At 39.8% G+C, this 12455-nt stretch overlaps 1 protein-coding gene across 1 annotated transcript in view; it reads left to right on the forward strand.

Moving 5' to 3' along the window:
* Positions 1–726: 726 nt before the first annotated feature.
* RFX2 (regulatory factor X2) overlaps positions 727–12455 on the forward strand; it is a 72448-nt gene continuing 60719 nt past the window's right edge. The window contains exon 1 of the mRNA XM_077841998.1: positions 727–776. The gene's annotated coding sequence lies outside the window, so the exon portion shown is untranslated. The remainder of the gene's footprint in view (positions 777–12455) is intronic.

A 12455-nucleotide genomic window follows, 5' to 3' on the forward strand; every position in this document is an offset into this window, starting at 1 on the left:
ATTATTCATTTGTTTCTGATAGGCCATCATTTAATATTTCTGTCTATAATTTGTATCTGAAGCTGGCAAATAATTCCAAGATTGATTACCATGTAAGCTACTGTTCATAGATGGTACGATACCTAGATATTTCTGTCTTCTAACTCAGTTTAATTCCATAATTACATGATAATGCTTGACTATGAAATTGCATAGTGAATATCTATGCATTTATCTTTGCTCTGTATAAAACGGCACTAGTATTTCCAAATATGGGCAGCCCTAAACCTAGAAGAAGCTTTAGGTCCCAATCCTTTGATCCTTACTCAAGCAAAACTTCCACTGAAGTCAATGGGAGTCTAGCCTGAGCAGGGAGCAGAGTACTGCATGCTACATTTATAATGTAGCTTATTCTCTATAATGCTTATATCCATACTGTTAAATGTACATTGCTTTATCTATCCCTCCCCCTCAGTTTGCAGGCTTGAAGGTGTCTCTAAAAAGCATATGCTGACTAGACATGAATGGGCAAATCCAAATTTCCGGAGCCTTGCCTGAGTATCTTGGTTGCATGCTGAGGCACAATTCATGGGGAGAAGACAGGAAGGAGTCCTCCGCCCAAATATGCAGACTGGCAGCAGATCTGTTTCACTGAAAGAAGGAAGGATCTGACTCACCAACCCCCTGCCCCCCCCTTCACTCTTTTTATGCAACTCCCCAAATTCTTCCCTTAGAAGTCTTTGGGCAGGGGAACTGGACTGTTGTGGCCTGGACCTCCTCTGCATACCAGAAATGAGGTAGTACAAACATCAGAATTTAGAAACAAAAACAAAACAAAGGTAAAAATCTTTAATGGATGCTTCCATCAAAGGGCTGCTGTATTGTGGCCCTCGGAGGCAATCCACATGGGCAGCACCCACTGGCATCAGTGTGCCCACACCAAAGGCAACGTGGGCTTGAACTATCACGATAACTTAACTTACCAGATGCATCTGTGGGAATCTCAGCAAACTTTGAGTGGCCTTTAGTTTTGGACTTTCCTGAAAGTGAGCGGAGTTCTAGGCTAATTTGGAGAGAGCACATTCTGCTGTAAATCGATGTTGTCACCCTTTTTAAAAAAATTGGAATGAAATAATAGTTACTACTTGATGCATATGAGCAACAATGCTGTTCTGGTTGCCTAGCAGCCAGCTAGACACACTGGAGAATAAAAAAGGCTGTCTGACTAAGCAATGTGGTTGGAGCTGGTTTTTAGGTTTGCGGGTGGAACCTGACCCAGGGAGCTCATATTTTAAGGAGGGGGAGGAGGTGGGTGGAATTTACCATTAATGGATATTTTAGTTCTAGCAGGATCATCAGTCTTCCCCTCCCCCCTGTTTTTCCTCTTCAGTTTTTAATGCTTTAGAAAAGGAATGAGAAAAATCTCCAAATTCTGTGCAAGAAAAAGCCAAGGACTCTCTTCCTTGTGAGGCTTGGAGATTATTAATATTTCATATTTTTTCAAGATGCAAGTCAGCATTTTCTGCAAGCTCCATGTGTGCTAGGAAGTGGCTGCTGTAGTCAGCTTGGTCTAAACCATCCACCTGCTTGCAGAAAAAAAGGAAAAAAAGAAAAAAAACTGAGACTCTTTCATCTTTGTCTTTAGAGCATCTTTCTCTAGAGCATTTTTTCCTCCGGATTTTATATATACAAAAAGTTGGACTGATATGGTGCATGGATAGACCTATTTCAGCATTGCCAACCCCAAGCCTTTAAAAATCATGAGTCAGACCCCAACAAATCATGCGACTGGTTTAGAAATCATGAAATTTTAAAAACAATAAATTTTTGGTTTTATTTGTCCTCTGGTGTTGGAGCCACTAACGGTCATATTTTCAAGCCTTTTTTACACAATCCTGAGGGCTCGAAATGGTTGGTTTTGTTTTGTTTTTAATAGAAGCTGAGATTCTCTGGTAATAATATGACTCTGGCAACATGGGCTTTAAGAGAAATGCCAAATACCCCACACTTACAATAAAATTGCAAGAGTTGACAACACTGCTATGTTAATGTCCTTGTCTTGGCCTTGTGACTTCTTAATGTTTTTAAGGCTGGAATGGGGCTGGCTGACTTGAAGGACTGCTCATGGAGTCTTTGATCCAGCCCAGGTCAGTAGTTACTACTACCAGTTATCATTTCACACTGGCATTTGAAAAATGAGTTGGTGGGTCTCAGTTTAGTTTCTAGAAGAGAGTTGTCCATCTCTTGGTACCCATTTCCCCACTCATTGGCAGCCCGGGTCGAGAAGCTAAGAATTAGCTGGACATAGAGGGAGGGGGAGTTTGCTCTCTCTATGAGCTGGCTCTTCCTGGTCAGGGCTAAGACACATTGGTGAGGGGCAGCGTGATGAAAGGTCATGCCACTTTTGCCTTCTCCCCTTCCAGGGTTAAATAGAGGTCTCTGTTCTTCAGTTTTCAGTCTAGCACCTATCATAGAGTTGTCAGCGGTTCCCTGTTCTACGTTACCCTTTGGATCCCTCATTTTGACATTATGATCTATACCTCCATTCCTCTTTGTTCAGTTTTTGACTCAAATAGTTTGTCACCTGACAGAAAGGGCCTTTCCTTGCTTTGGAGTGGGCTCTAACTATTGATCAAAGTAATCAAATAGGCTGGTACCTTTCACCAAAACTCAGTTCCCACCTCCTCCCCAACAAAAAAATCAGCTATGAAAGCTGGAGACTCTAGCAATAAAGATGCACTGCCCGCTCGGAACACTTTTAAATAGTGTTTTCTAGGACTGGGCATTTGACTGGTCCAAAAATAATTGGTCAATTAACCAGTCAAATATTGGTCAGATAATGTAAAAAACGGTCAGATATTTCAAACCACTAATTTATTAGAACAGTAACAAAAATGAGTAAGACTTTGTGATCTCCATCAGGCTTAGCCTTAAATAGATATGAATGCGCAATTATAACACAACATGTAACTCAGAAAAATGTGAAACACAATGAAATGACGGTCTAAAAAATGAAAGAATGGCACCATGATCCAATCAGAAAAGTAGGCTGCTGCCTACATCAGGGCATTTTTGCTGGAATATTTGATAATATTTGACTGTGGCCAAATAATAGGTGGTCAATTGACATTATTTGACCAGTCAATTGAACAGCTTGCCAACCTGGGCATTTTCTTCTTTACACTCCAAGTCAATCTGCTGTAGGATGACCAGACAGCAAGTGTGAACAATCAGGACGGGGTGGAAGGTAATAGGAGCCTATATAAGAAAAAACATCCGGTCACCCTAATCTGCTGAAATAACCTGAGCAACATCAGACCTGGTTTCAGCTTCTTTATACATGGCTGAATATTATAATGCTAAAGGATCTTATTCGTAGATGACCCTAAGTTTTTAATGTCTTTGTGCTGTCCTGTATTGCTGGATATTATATTTCAGTACCAAAATTTACCATTAAGTTGAGTGTTAAAGATCAGTTCATGATAATATATCAGGCTTGATTCTCCATTACTCTGCACCTTGTGTGTTCATTTACAGCTTTGCAAAGTGAGTGTAAAAAGCATATTGTTAACCGGTCCCAATATGCATTTTGTCCCACTGCTGGGTATATCCTTCAGTTTTGTCACCTCTTACTTCTCTCTTGCCATTTCAGTGGCCCTGAGCTCTGCTGACCTCCTGTCTGATTTACAGAGATAGGGTGAAAGTCACTCCAGTTTCTGTTAACGTCGCTCGTCGCTCGGAACATCAGCCAGAAAGTGATCATGCCCTCTACAGTGCTACTGGGCCAAGTCGTTCTTGGGAGCAAAGGTCTGAACTTAGATTCCCCCTCACAGGGGTTTGAACACAACTAGATGGCAGAAGACTGCTGAGTACGTTCATTTTTGTCAGTGATAGAATTAAAAAAAGTCCATGCAGTTCAATCACAAAATCTTAGTTCAAAGCATTAAAGCGCAGGTTTTTCTACGGAATTTAATGCAATGATTTACGATCCTGTGGACTTCATTTCTGCTACTTATGATTTCCTGTTGCAGAAGAGAGAATGTCTTTCTATAATTCTGGCATGTTGCATTGTAAGGCTGAGCTATCGTTGGATAAGAGTCTGAAAAAAAATCTGTTCCATTTTCATGACACATTATTTAAAAACTCCTAAAAATCTCAAATATTTAGAATTAGCGACTTTTCCTGTAAACTTAGTCCTTAATGAGTGTGAAGATGAGCCAATGTCATGGTGACCTTGAAAGTGAATGAACTTTGGTTTCAAAGTCTGAGCTATGGGACAAATGCTGCACAGACACAGTTCCCACTGACTTTGGAGCATAAAAAGGGCAGCCTGTGGCTTTAATAATAATTAGCAAGTGCAGCAGATCTTTTGTTTCAGTTCATGCCATCTATGATCATAGTACGTATGATCGTGTTCCATTTCTACCAATTTAGCAAAATAAAATTTAAAAAATATATATCCTGTATTTTTATACCAGCCACCTTCGCTCTTGCCTAAAATACTCTGTAAGACTTCACTACAATAATGCAGAATGTGGAGTTCAGATTGGTTTCATATGTTCACAGAATTCTGAAAAAAATATTTTCAGTGCATTTCTTCTCCGAAGCACTACAGTTATAGGACGCAAAAACAGCCTCAAATTTTCTCCTCCAGGGCTTGTTTGTTTGCATGGTAGTTTTGTTTTTGCAGTACACTTGCTGTGTTGTAGCCTGTACTGTATATTTCCTGTAGAAGCTAGAAGAGGAGACAACTACTTGCATAATGACTAGTTATTATCACCTCAAAGAGAGGTTAATTTGTTGATATTTTTAAAATAAAAGAGGGATTTAAAAGTGCTCCTTTCCTCGACATTTGCTTCTAAGAACATTGTCTGCCTGGACTGTTTTATTATTTCAGAATAAATAGAATAAACCTCCCCCCACTCCACCTCCTTAGTTACTATAGAGAAGAAATTATTTATCAGTCCTCCCAGGGCTTCTGAAAATAATCACTGACATATTAAGTGTGTTTTCGATCTGGTTAATGTGTGATGCGGGGGGGATAGGCTGGGGTATAGCATTGTTTGGTTTGGGAAGTATTCTCTCCGTCGCTGAGCAACCAGCCCTTGGAAACGGGAGTGGACTGTGTCACCCATAGCAACCGTTGTTACTCGACAAACAATGTGGGCCAGTGCAAACAGAGCCAAGACTGTAGGCTCCAGTTTTTAATTGAACATCTGCATGTGTTTTTCTCTGATTAAATGGTGTCTCAGTTTGATTTGTCTGTGACAGATACGCTTGAGCCAGTTTTGTGTGGTTATTTACAAAGTGCATGATTATCTTGTCCAAATTAATTCCTTTTGTTTATTCTTATGTGAAGTTGAGAGGGCATTTCCCCCTCCCATCTCCTGTAATCCATAAAAATAGTCTCAAAATAAGAACCTTTATTTCTCAGTAATCTCTCAGTTTTCCTCCTGATTGGGTATGTATTGCATAATTACATAAGGTCTCTTAATCAGGTTGATAATTGTAAGTACAATTTTGATATATTAACATTGTGACATTTGAAAATATCTTTTTCTTTTTTAATCCCAGTTTTATGTTGCCCTTTGTTGGATAACCAAAACCCCTTCCATTTTATGGGTTTCAGAGTAGCAGCCGTGTTAGTCTGTATTCGCAAAAAGAAAAGGAGTACTTGTGGCACCTTAGAGACTAACACATTTATTTGAGCATAAGCTTTCGTGAGCTACAGCTCACTTCATCAGATTTTATATATCTGAATCCCTCTTCCCCTCTACAAATTTGGAACCAAAGAGGTGAATGGGTCAAGACTCCTCTCGTTACCCTCAAAACACTGGGTAAAAGAATTTTTTGCCTGGGTAAATGATACAGCACAGTATTTACTTCAGACTCGGTGACAGAGTTCATCCTTTTTTCTGTAGACGACACAGCTGTTAAGGGAGGACAGAGGACTGTTAAACCAGTGCACATTCTCACAGGCCTTTATCTTTTCTTGTTCATCTGGAATGCAGTCAGTCTTACTACCATCCTAGCCCAAAAGGTTACAATGGCCTCTTCTAATTGAAGAGCATTAGAATGTGCCCTATAGAACTGCATCTCTAGTAAAGATAAAGCAGCCCTTCCATTCTATCTTCTTTCCACGAAGGATCACATCTCAGTTTATGGCTAATACAATAAATAACCTTGTATTTTCCTTTTATTTGGGTGGGTTTTGTTTAGCCTTGTGTGTTACAGCACATGCCTAGTTACCAAAAGCCTAATGAACAGCCCCAAGGATCTGAACAGGCTTTAACTTTCCCTCCGCTTGTAGCGGAGCAACAGTCTGGAAAGTGATTTCGCTTGTTGCATTATTCGCATTGGGTCCTGCAATGAAACAGATGAAGTAATTAGCAACTAGTTGTGACTGGTGCTGCTGGGACCACACAACACGCAACCTGGGATTCTGAGATGAATGCACTTTTAAAATTGATAATATGTACTTTCTCCAGCTGAATTTATTGCAGAATTATTATTCGTTAATTTATAAAAAAAAATTTAAAAAAACCTCTTACAAGAAGAGTTTCTCTAGAGCATCCTATTGGTTTGGTCTGATGCCAGCCCCAATTCCCTGGGTGGACTTTACCATGCACTCTGAAATTCTTTTGGTTGGTTGGATGTGTTTCTTTTAACTGGCCCAACCCTTCCCAGTTCCACTCCCATAATGGAACTGTCTCTCTGCTTGGTTTGGACCACACCTGACAAATAGGTTCTGAGCTTAATTCAGGCTTCAAGAGGAAGCACATCTGTCATAAATATAAAGGGAAGGGTAACCACCTTTCTGTATACAGTGCTATAAAATCCCTTCTGGCCAGAGGCAACGTCCTGTTACCTGTAAAGGGTTAAGAAGCTCAGCTAACCTGGCTGGCACCTGACCCAAAGGACCAATAAGGGGACAAGATACTTTCAAATCTTGGGGTGGGGGAAGGCTTTTGTTTGTGCTCTTTGTTTATGTGGTTGTTCTCTCTTGGGACTGAGAGAGGCCAGACAGAAATCCATCTTCTGCAACCCATCCTAATCCAAGTCTCCAATACTGCAACCGGTATAGGTAAGCCAGGCAAGGGGGATTAGTTTATCTTTTGTTTTATGTGAATTTTCCCTGTGTTAAGAGGGAGGTTTATTCCTGTTTTCTGTAACTTTAAGGTGTGGGCTAGAGGGGGATCCTCTGTGTTTTGAATGTGAATACCCTGTAAAGTGTTTTCCATCCTGATTTTACAGAGGTGATTTTTACCTTTTTTTTTTTTTTTTTTTTTTTTTTTTTAATAAAATCCTTCTTTTAAGAACCTGACTGATTTTTCCATTGTTCCAAGATCCAGGGGTTTGGGTCTTTGATGATTTTGGAACAAATTGGTTAGGATATTATTCTCAAACCTCCCCAGGAAAGGGTGTGTGTAGGGCTTGGGGGATATTTGGGGGGCCAAGTGGTCTCTTTCCCTATTCTTTGTTTAAAACGCTTGGTGGTGGCAGCATACTGTTCCAGGACAAGGCAAAGTTTGTATCTTAGGGAAGTTTTTAACCTAAGGTGGTAAGAATAAGCTTAGGGGGTCTTTCATGTGGGTCCCCACATCTGTACCCTAGAGTTCAGAGTGGGGAAGGAACCCTGACAACATCTATGTCTTATGTGCAAGTGGGTAGGTTGAGAGAGAAGGGTCAGAGAGGTCACCCAGGCAATTTAAATGGACAAAGGAAAGAAACTTTCTCCCAGTGTCAGAAAGTAAACAAGACTTTTTACCCTGCCTGGAAAAGGGACTTCAGGAACTTTTCTCATAAATAAAGCAGTTTCTTAATTGATTCTATCCTTGCTTTGTCTGCCCTGACTGATTTTTGAAGCTGTCCAGCACAGGCCCAGAGTTTATGTAATAATAATATTTCTGCCATTTGCTCATCCCGAATACCATATTTTTTCAAACCTTTGCTGCCCCTGTGGTCAAATCTCTCCCCAGAGAACTCCAGTTTGCTGGGCCAGTTGCTATTTTAAAATCTAATTTGAAGATTTCTTTTTATGAATGACCACAATTTGTTTGTGGTTTGTTTGCCCGAACTCTCTGAACACTCATGAATGGTGCTATATAAATATAAATAACAATAATGTGTTGGCAGGAGATACTTCTTTGTTTGTTGTTCACCAGTTAGGCATGACAGGGACAGCTGCTACTGCCCCACATCTAAATTGAAATACAGAACTGAACCTTGCACTTCACACTTAACTTGAGCAGGGGCTGGCTAGCTTTCCTGCTCCCTTAAAAAAGATTGTCTGACCTAAACAAACATAAACAAAGTACTAATGACCAGATAGGTTGAGATCAAGCTGATCTGTTGGAGTCAAAATAAATAGAGTGAAATACGATTTCTCACAATGTGTAATCATCCTATAGAATTCTCTGCCATAGGAGAACCTAGAACAGCAGGGTTTGAAAAGGGGCTCAGTTTTATAGCCAATATTTGTAGTTATGCATCCTAAAATGAGGGTAATCAAATTTCACATTTAAGGGGATAAATTGACCACCACATGGCTCAGGAAAGAACTTTTTCCTGACCTTGTGTGTGTAGTGCATTGCTCAATTAGCCAGAGCCAGTTTCCCCTTCCCACTTCCTTTGAAATATCAAGTACTCTTCACTGCCTAAAGCAGGATACACAACTTGAAGGACCAATGGCCTGATCCTGTGTTCCTGCTCTGTCAAGATCTTCTTATTACATGTACAATGCTATTCTCCTTTCCCCTCTTGCCTCACTGTAATGTGATAACAGTTCCTGTGTAGTTTGTATTGAAGTTAAATATGATTGCCAGTATGAAGATCTGAAACCTACTAATTGGCACCTATGTATCCCATGCCCCCTTCCAGAAATAGTATATATCCAAAAATAAGGTTTCCCTGTAGGATTTTAGTAAAAGAAGGAAAGCAAGTCACAACACAGTCCTTTCCAAAATGGGAAATGTTGAGAAATGTGAGAGGCAAGCCTGTTCAAATTGCTTAGTGTTGGTACTGTGATTCGGGAATGGGGAGGGGCAAATAAGTGTATGCTAATTTATTTGGGAGATACCTTGGAGGCTTGGAAAAGGGAAAGAACAACCCGATTACTTAGGGTTTCATTGTTTCTGTATGGTTTCAGAGTAACAGCCGTGTTAGTCTGTATTCGCAAAAAGAAAAGGAGTACTTGTGGCACCTTAGAGACTAACCAATTTATTTGAGCATAAGCCTTTGTGAGCTACAGCTCACTTCATCGGATGTTTCTGTAAACTTTCATCCAAATCTATTTAGTTTCAATGCAGTATGTGTGGTTCTGGTATAGGACATAGTTGGGTCCAAAGTTCTACAGAAGCTAATCACTATTAGAAATGTCTGAAAGTGTATAATCAATAAATACCATTTGTTTGCATTTAGACATTCCTCTGCAGTATTTGCAACCTAAAATTGTGCTAGTGGAGAAAAAGGTAGAAATTGAGGCTGACTAGCTTATTTTTCTTTGTCCAAGATAAGAGAAGCTTAAAGAAAAAGAGCATGAATGGTGAAAATTGAATTAGATCTTTAAAAATCTTCCAGTGTGACTACTTTTCAAATGTTTCTTGTAACCCAGGTGAGTAATTTTTAAAGCAACAAGTATACTTTTAACCTGACAATGTGTCTTAAAGATGTATAAAAGTGTATTTGAAGAGTAATATGTTTGATTTAGAAACTGCTCTTGATTAGTAGCTGCGTCATTATCCTAGATACAGGATAAAGAAACTATACTGAAAAGAAGCTATGTCTTCAAAAAAAAAACAAAAAAAAACAAAAACAAAAAAAAGTTTGAGACTGCAGCACTTTATCCTTCTGCTGACTTTCTTATTACCAATAACTACAATTTAAAGGTGAACTGAAAGGCCTAGGCATACAGTAAATCTGAGTGCACGGTTCTGGTTTCCCCAGCTACAGCTGATAACCCACTGACACCAAGTACAACACAAGAAGTTGCATTTCTCATGCTACATTAGTTGCCTTCAATCGTAGCAAAAGAAACCTCTTTTTGAAGTCAGGACTTGGCAGGCCTATAGAAAAGGAACAGACTTATTCATGTATTCATTTATCAAGCATGCTCAAGTCTGCATATGTATTGTATTAACAATTTGGGGACTGTTTCTGTGTCTATCTTTTAAAAAAAATTCAATTTCCGTTTAAAATTAGAACCATTAATTTTCTCTTACTTAAAATATCACTAACTTTGTGTGTGCTCCTATAACTTTCTTTTAAGGCACTATGTTTTAGTCATTGGACTACTGTGGTTGGATGAATGGTTGGACAGCACAATGGTGAGATAGACAATGAAAGTCTGGCACCTGATATCTCTTGAAGTATCATTTTTGAGTCTTCGGAGCCCTGGAGTTCAGATAGGTTAGGGCACTGATAGCCTAATGTTGAAACTCAACATGGTCGCAAAACTGGGTGCTCGTTAACTTCTGTACTTCTAAGAGCCGCTGAAGTGGTGTGTTCTGAATTCAGGGCTGAAGGAGTTAAGTTCTCCTTCTGACATTTTTGAAGTTCTCTTCCTCAAAAACAAAAAGCATGTAAAATGGGTCACTTTGTGTATGGAACTTCCTTGTGGTTTGTCTGCAGCTCATAGAGTTACTCTCCTTGCATTCAGGTTTGAGATACCACACATGGGTACTCATCAACATCCTGCTGCCAGCAGCATATGCTGTTGCTGCTTCTGCCACACATTCAACTGACTCTTAAGGAAACACCTTTTAAATTATCAACACAAAAAAGTTCCTAGCACTCTTCCACATCAGTGAAAGGGAAACTTAAAGAAACAATGAAGTCCATTAAATTTCCCTGGCTCCATGATAATATAATATCTATATTACATGATTCCGTTCCATGAAATCCAATTCAAGACTGAGAGTGTATTTGTAATATTAACTATTGCTAGAAAAAGTCCCTTCCAAGTGTGTATTTTTCCATGAGGGCCATGTTTCTGAAATACAGATATACTGCTTGGTGTCCTTGAAAGCCTTGAAACCTATGTTTTGGGTTCATCTGTGTTTCCAGGTAACTAGAGCTCTTACAGAAGCAGTGTTTTGTCTCTGTTTTAATTTAATTTAACTTAATCAGTGGAAGGTTCTGGTGCCTTCTGTCTTTATAACATTCTGAAGCAATTTAATCAATTAAAAAGCAGCGATTCCAGAATCAGCTCATTATCAGGTTCCTTGCCATTTTCGCCCTCCACTTACCTCAGGCTATTGAAAGAGTAAACGCCATTACCCATAATTCACAAGAGCCCTTGGATGAGTCTGTTTTGCATGGCAGGATAATTCCACCTTATTTCTGGGTTTGAGTAGCAGAGAGAAGGAAAGATCAGCCACAACTGAGTGAACTATTTTAAAAGACATAACAATGTGCTCGGATATCATAGTGAAGGGCACGTTAAAACAGATACTTATAACTGGCCCCAACCTTCACCCAACTCTTTCGGTGAATCAAGGGAAGGATTAAGGAAGAATTATTGGGAACTGGACCAGTGGTCAGGGCAGCCTGATGCAGCCATAGGTCCGTGAATAGCTGATGGCACATGAGTGCTCACTATTGCTACTGTAGGACTTGTAGACAAGTATCTTGGGTGCCCTCCCACAATACCGCAAGTTGTGTGATCTGATGAAAGTGGAGAAGCACTGGCCCATGACTGTTCGCTGAAGACAGTGTTGACTGAGCTGGGATGGCAGATCTTGGCATGGAGGCCAGGGTTCTGATGGGCCTAGATTTAATATGTTCTTAATGTACTGCTGCATTTCCTGGTTTTATCTGAAAGCAGAAATAGGAGAGGCTATTCTTTCCTGATTTTTTTTTCCAGATCTGTCCATAAATCAGGAAATACTGTAGATCTCATGAGTGTACCTGATCTTAGGATTTCCAGGCACACTGCATTTTGGAGAAGCATTAAACTCAGATGCTTGGCTGCCAGACTTGCAAATATTTTGAGGTGCGCTTATTACTAACAACAATGCTGAGAGCCTTGTCTCTTTATAGGCATCCTCTGTGTTCTCTTAGACTGGAAAGTGAAGATACTGAATAGCTTTTATAGATTGGACCCATAAGGAACAGAGTCTTGGCTTAGTTCAGCTGGCAGAAAGTAATAAGGGTTTCGTTTCAGGTCAATAAGCTTTTAGAAATGGATAATCTGGAGCCAAACTTTCCCAAAGATTTGGGGGGGTATTTGGCCCGGGATTCTGGTTCAGAGTCATTTGCTGGCAGTTTGAAAGTGTTTGCTAATGTGCTCCTCCTGCTTTTAAGTTCTATGGACATTGGAAAAACTTTCTTCCCTTCATCTGAATTTTAAGGAAACTCCTTGCATTTTTCTGAGATTGTGTGCCCTGGAGAAAGACAGATGAATGTATTGGGTTAAGGTTGCAGGCAGGGAATAATCTATTTCTGATGCAGATATTATCTTACATAGTTCTGCCTTA

Source organism: Eretmochelys imbricata, chromosome 25 (assembly GCF_965152235.1).
Source record: "Eretmochelys imbricata isolate rEreImb1 chromosome 25, rEreImb1.hap1, whole genome shotgun sequence".
Lineage (NCBI taxonomy): Eukaryota > Metazoa > Chordata > Testudines > Cheloniidae > Eretmochelys > Eretmochelys imbricata.